The sequence below is a fragment of the Cupressus sempervirens genome, chromosome 3 (assembly GCF_028749045.1).
Source record: "Cupressus sempervirens isolate cs-2001-9-10 chromosome 3, ASM2874904v1, whole genome shotgun sequence".
NCBI lineage: Eukaryota > Viridiplantae > Streptophyta > Pinopsida > Cupressales > Cupressaceae > Cupressus > Cupressus sempervirens.
Window position 1 is genome coordinate 763,293,355 of NC_143120.1, and position 6,000 is coordinate 763,299,354.

Sequence of the window (6,000 nt, forward strand, 5' to 3'; positions counted from 1 at the left end):
AAATATAGTCTTGAATGATGGCTTATAATTCTCTATCTATGGCATGCAAGGAATCAAAGAGATGTAATGATGGTCCACAAATACATTTCAACACACAAGTGAAATTCTATAAATATTCTACCCATTTTTCATGTCTTTGATTCACTTTGTTCTAACTTCCAATGTACTACAAGGACTTATAATCTATATACAAAAAAAATTCCTTAGGCATAAAATCATGTCTCCATTTCTTCAATTCTTGAATAATAGCATATAATTATTGGTCATAAAATGAGTATTTCTTTCTAGTATCATTCAATTTCTCACTAAAGAAAGCTACAAGTCTTCCTTCTTGACCCAAAACAACTCCAATTGCATTCTCACTAGCCCCATAGTCTACCTAAAAAACCTTAGTAAAATCACGAAAAACAAGTGTAGATTGTTGAAAATTTAAGAGGAGTAACTAAGAGGGGAGGGGTGAATCAATTACCACAAAAAAAAATCCTAGTCCCTTAAAATGTTAGTACAAAACAAAACCAAACTCTACTAAAATTGAAATATTGTTGTAACTCGGTTAGCACTTAAACACTTAGTTAATACTGAATATATGTAGTGTTACTTGGTAAACACTAAATATGCAAATCTTATGATATTAAGTCTGATTAACCTTAATTAAATTAGTTGCATAATCATAATGCAAATAACATGAACACAAGAGACACCAAGATTGAATGTGGAAACCCAATTTGGTAAAACCACCAATTGCAACTAGTTACTATTTTTAACTTTTGTGAAGTGATCCCTATTAAGTGCCAACCCTATTAAAGGTTACAAAATACACTGTTAGGTGTGACCCTATTAAAGGATTTAGTTCACCCTATTAGGAGTGACCCTGTTAGAGGTCTTTAAACACTTTAATCTAGAAATGCTAACTTGTTAGAGGATTTGGAAAATAGCTGTTAAGCTAACTCTATTAGGAGATTTGATTCATTGCTACAATTATTAGAGAGTAATAATGAGATGACCTAATTTTTGATGCAACTATATTTGGTGATCTTAGATCTCTATTCTGGCTTGACTACTTAATCCTTCTTGATCATAATGTTCTTTGTAGTTTGGTCAACTAAAATACTTTGATATCCTTCCAATTCACTTCCTTGATTTATCTTTTCATTCCCATGCTTCTTCTTCAATTCAATCCTCACCTTGACCTTATATGTTTTAGCTTGTCAAGTTGGCTTGAATACAATTTCAAACAAATGGAATTAATCCCATGAGTTTATTAGAACTAACCAACAATACTGTCAGATCAAATAAACTAATATAGTAAAGTCCTTCATTAGCTGACCCAACTCAATCAACACTAACTCAGAAATGAATTTCCTTTAGACTTTCTTTGGTAAATGAGTAAGCTTAGTTAACACTTAGTCAATGCCAAATTTTCTTTTGTAATCAAGTGAGCTCGATAGACACCATCTTCCTGCAAGCTCCCTTTGGTTACTAAGTGAGACCGGTTAACACCAGCTCTGAAATTGGTTAATATTGAAACACTCATCATACACTATAACTTCCTTTGACTCCCAAGTGAGCTCAACATACACTAATTTCTTAGTATATACTTGAAATTTGTGTTACATAAAAGACAACATACAACTGAATGATTATATCCAACAATTGTAACTCATCAACTTTTTGTTTTAATGTTTCAAAACTCTTATTTGCATCTTGTGTACATTTGAAATCCTTTTTATCTCCTCTCAAAGTCTCTGTCATATCATTACATATTGAACTAAATTTTTTGATAAACTTTCTATTAAAAAATTTCCAAACCATGAAATGATCTAACTTCACCAATAGTCACAGGTGTAGGCCATTCTAGTATAGCTTTTACCTTTTTAGGATCCATCTTCAAACCTTCAACTGAAATCACACAACCAAGATATACTAGCTCCTCTTTCATAAAAGAACATTTCTTCAAGTTTATTAGAAAATTTTCCTCCTCCAACCTCTATAACACTTGTATGATATGCTCAAGATGTTCCTCTTTAGTCTTATTGAAAATCAACATGTCATCAAGGTATACAACCACAAATTTTCCCAAAAATCTCTTCAAGACTTCATTCATCAATTTCATGAAAGTACTAGGTGCATTAGTTAAACCAAAAGGCATAACCAACAATTCATACATGCCTTCATTACTCTTAAAAGAAGTTCTCCATTCATCTCCTTTGATGACATCCACTTTTCAAAACAAATTTGGTAAAGTATCTAGCTCAACTTAAATAATACATGATGTCATCAGTCCTAGGTAAAGGAAACCTATACTTTATTGTGATCTTATTTATAGCTCTGGAATCAATGCACATCCTCCATTATTCTTAGGTGCCAATACAATAAGTACTGCACAAGGACTCAAAATTTCTCTTTTCAATCCTTTCTCAAGAAAATCTTACACTTGTCTATTTAATTTATAATTCTCAACAAGGGTCAACCTAAGTGGTTCTTTATTTGATAGGCTAGCTCCAAGAATCAAATCCTATAGTGACTAATACTTCTCACAAGAGGAAATAATTAAGGTATATCCTTAGAAACATCTTGAAATTCATCTAAAAAAGCTCTTATCTTAGGTGCATATTTAAGTTCATATTTTTTAAAGTCTTCCTAGGAATCATGGCAAGGCATATGTTTTGTTCCTTCATATCCTTAACAAATTGATTTCCATCCACCAAGAAAACCCTTACTATAGTGCAATTTTTCTCATCAAATTCCTCAATCAAAGGTAACAAAGGTAACAAAGTTTTGTTCTTTCCATTTTCCCAAATAATATACTGATTCAATCTACATCATGTAATGATTGTCTATCATACTGCCAAGGTCCACCCAACAAAATGTGACAATAGTCTATAGACATAATATCACACAAGACTTTATCATAGTAATTCCCAATTCTAAATTTCACAAGACATTATTAACTTACCAGTAATTTGTGTTCATCCTAAATCTAAACAATATGATAAGGGTTCAAATGTCTCAAACCTCTACAACTTTAGCTTGTTTACTAGTTCCCTAGAAGGAAAATTGTTTGAACTTCCATTGCCAATGATCACTTTACAACATTTACCATCTATTTTACATCTAGTTTTAAATAGACTTCTCCTCAAAATAGGTCCTTCATTTGAATATTCATTCCGCAAGATCCTTCTTATCATTAGACTCTCACCAGTCTCATGTTCATTAGGGGTTTCAACAACTTCTTCACAAGACAAAACATTTCTGCTACTTCCTCTAACATTTTTACTAGAATTAGTACATTCAAAGGTTCTATGTCCTTCCCCACATTTATAAAAAGTACCTTTAAACCAAAATATTTCATCCCTTTTACCATTATTACTATTCCTAGAGTAACTAGTATAGCTACCTCTAGTATAATTACCTTTCTTACTAGTATTGTCATCTTTCGAATCAATTTTTCCTTTCTCTTGTACTTCAAATTTGCTACTTTCTCAAAAGGTTTTGCCTTTGTTTCTTTGTAATTTTCCACCTCTTTCTCTTCGTCTTTAATCATGCTTCTTCACAAACCTTTCTTTAGCCTTTAGAGCATATTGTAATAATTTTCCTTAGGAAAAAATTCACCCAAGACCAAGGAACTCAAACACAAGCACAAAATAGACCAAAGTATTATTAGAATAACTATATAGTATTCAATTCAATGTCCAAGTACACTAGGAGTGCCTATATATAAAGGCCTCTGAGAAGCATCTAGAATGCCTAGGAATCAACATTATGATAAGTCATACAACCAGGCACATGTTCACCAGATATGGGTTATCCTCCATTAAGCATTAAAGTAAGTGCGATGATGAGAGCATAAGCCTACAATGGTGTAGCACAAAAATTTATGTTGTAGACAACATGTGCTAAATCAGGAGTGCAAACAACTATGTTGTCTACATGATAACTTAGTGAATGATGCAAACTCTAGTGTTGTAGACACCTTGTGCTGAATTAGAGTTGTGTATTTCTATGTTATCAACATGAAAACTCATAAAGGTACACAAACTCCTAAATGTCTCACAAAATAAATAATAAAATAATGCAAAATAATAAAATAATGCATTACCCTAAGTAAACTTAAGTAAAGTGTAAATAGTAAATATCTATTTACACCAACAACCCCCCTTAATTGCAACTTAGGAGAATGCACTTAAGCTCACAAATGCATGATGGGTCCTAGATACAAGGCCATGTTAGGTACCCATGTACAAAAGTAATGCTCTACATACAATGATGCAATGCAATCTCTCATAAAGTAGAGAAAGAGGAAAACTTCATGGGAAAAACCCTCCTCCAAAAAGAGAGATAAGTACAATAAAGAAAATGAGAGAGAAGAAGACCTCATATGAGGAAAAGATCCTTCCTAGAAGAAGAAGAAGAGAGAATTCAAGAGACTCCCCTTTCTACAACATTTCACACCCCCAAGAGATCTCACAAATGTGTATAGTTAACCTCAATGAAGGGTTTGCTAAGATATTGGTGACCTGCTCTATTGTAGGACAATAATGTAGTGCAATGATTTGCTCATGTATTAGCTCTCTAGTATAGTGCATATGAACCTTGATGTGCTTTGTCCACTGATGCTGAACTGGATTCTTAGAGATCTCATGAGCACTCTAATTGTCACAATGAATAATTGTAGGTTTAGGTAGATCAAATCCAAACTCCTTCAAGATTTGCTGTAACCAAAGAGCCTCTATAGCTACATTGGTAGCTCCTCAATGCTTAGCCTCTATGGAAGAAAGAGCAATATTATTTTTCTTCTTACTTTGCCAACAAATAGGGCCAAAACCAAGGTGAAATATGTAACCTAAAGTAGACTTGTGAGAATCTAGGTCTCCTACATAGTCTAAGTCTGTGTATCCAACCAGATGAAGTCCTCTACCTACTCCATAATGTATCCTATGTGTATGTGTAGCCTTTATGTAGTGCAAAATGCACTTGGTGGCCTTCCCATGAAGCTCATGTGGTTCTTGCATAAAGTGTGAAACTATGCCAATTGCAAAAGCTATATCAGGTCATGTATGTGTCAAGTAGATAAGGCTCCTAACTAATTGTCTGTATAATGTAGCATCAACAAGTGGAGTGGTAAACATAGCCTCTAGCTTGACACCTAATAGAAAGGGAGTGAGAGAAAGCTTGCAGTCACTCATGTGAAATTGGGAAAGCAAGTCAAGAGCATACTTGGGTTGTGAAAGTGTGATCCCTACTAAAGACTATGTGATCTCAATACCAAGGAAGTAATATAGCAAAACCAAGTTTGTCATAGCAAATCTATCCTGTAGATAGGTCATGACACTAGTAATGTGGATGAAGTGCTCCCCATAATGATCAAGTCATCTACATAAAGCACTAATATCAAGTGTGAGTCATCCTTCTAAAGAATGTAGACATTCAAATCAAAATGACACTTGGTGAATCCTGCTAAGAGTAGAAAGTAATCCATTTTGGCATACCAATCTTGAGGAGCTTTCTTAAGACCATAAATAGACTTCTTAAATCTACAAACCATAGTAGAATCCTATACGAACCCCTGTGGTTGCTCCATATAAATGTCCTAGTGAAGATCACCATTCAAAAAGGCACTCTTAACATCCATCTAGTGTTTAACCCAACCATGAGTTGCATCAATAGCTAGTGTTAGGCGAATGGAATTCATCTTGGCAGTTGGTGCAAAAGTCTTTGTATAGTCAATACCTAGAACTTGCAAGAAACCTTTGGCTAATAGTTTGGCCTTATGCTTATCCACACTTCCATCCACTACAAATTTGGTTTGATAGATCCACTTACATTGAACCACCTTTCTTCCCTTAGGAAGGGGAACTAAGTCCCAAGAGTTGTTTTTCATCAAAGAGTTATATTCTTCCTCGATAGCCTTGTCTTGTTCTAGAATCCCTGATGCTTCCTTAAATGATTGTGGATTTGAAGAAATGGTTATGTATATATGTGGAAATGACTTGTGTTGTG